Below are 1,495 nucleotides of genomic sequence, written 5' to 3' on the forward strand. Positions count from 1 at the left end.
CCGCAATATTGGGTGCTACAGAGATGCCTTTAAGGATTCACAATGCTGCCAGTAAGCAATCCTTTCTACATTTAAAGAAACAAAATGTATTTTAGAATAATTTTGTGGTTGACTAGTTTAGGAGTGAAAAAAGAGAAAGTTAAAGTTGAATATCAGGGGCATTTCTCGATTGCAAAGAGTTAGTCTGGGGGAATATAGTGTCCAAAAGGAAGTCCTACCATTTGGGCATTTAAAAACAGATCTGCTTTATTGTGCTCATAGTTGCTCACCTATGTTTCTTAAAATAATTTCAATATTTTTATATTAAGAAATTAAGATATCAGTAATGAGAATACTGCAATAAGCTTGCTGAAGACTGTTCTCATTTTCAGTGTTTTCTCAGCAGGTGGCATTAGAGATTTGTTAGATGCAGTTAAAAGCCCAGGGTTTCCTTCCCCTGTTCTCACTATTGTTTTCTCTGTCACTGTTTTACACGTGACATCACCTAGAAGCAATGGATGAGGTCAGAGCAYTCTTCACATCCCGCTGCCCTCCTGAAGTCATAACTGATGCTGGGACTCTATTTCACTTGGCTCTGTACAGATACATGGAAAAGTAGCCCTACTTAGAAGGGGTTTTTTGATCTATGTAGATAAGCATCATCTTTGTTTTAAGTATGGGGATCCGAGGCATAGTTTGCAAGATGCCCAACAGTTTGTTGAAGAACATATCTAAGGTCATCAACAACTTTGTCATAATATCACAGTGCCAAACAAGAACCAGCCTTAGAGGGTACAGGTGCCACGGTACTTGCACTGAATTTGATTTACATCACATAAGCATTAGGTTTAAAGCACTGGATTTAAGACAGAAGAGCTTTTTTCCCCCCCTGCATAGCTGATGTTTCTTTACAATTTCAAAATTCTCCTGCTAAGCTCCTCTATCTAAATTTAACCAAGCAATACACTAACACTATTTCTGTGACCTCATGTAAAGGATTGCTATAAACAGTTACCTGCTACTACATTGTATTTTTCTCTCTGAGGAGCTCTTGGCTACATCCCCAGATTGGGGATTTAAAACATGGTTGTACAGTAAGCACCTACATTTCTATTTGGGCACCTGAAAAAGCAGGCTGGTTTTCACACAAAACACAGTGACTGTGTCCAGCAGCTCCCCCGACTTTAATTTTGGCACTGGAGTGATGGCTTTAAGGTCCCAGCATGAGGAAGCAAGAGTTTCTACTGCATTTTTTCTTAATGCTCAGCAGGTGGCAGGTGAGGATTAGTTTTCAGCAGAACCAGCCCACAAGCTACTGTGTCCCTGTGCAACTGCACTAGCACATCCTAAAGTAAACAGGGCCTGGGTTTAGCACAGCCTGCTCCTTCCCCATGACAGTCATCACACTGACCCTAAGAGCATAGAAAGACTGATCAACACCTGCAGTGGGTTTCTGCATTTCAAAGTTTTGCAAATACAACATGCAGAGATGCCCAGTGCATCCTATACAATTGAA

The sequence above is a fragment of the Apteryx rowi genome, unplaced genomic scaffold, assembly GCF_003343035.1.
Source record: "Apteryx rowi isolate R43461 unplaced genomic scaffold, aptRow1 scaffold_54, whole genome shotgun sequence".
Taxonomy (NCBI): domain Eukaryota; kingdom Metazoa; phylum Chordata; class Aves; order Apterygiformes; family Apterygidae; genus Apteryx; species Apteryx rowi.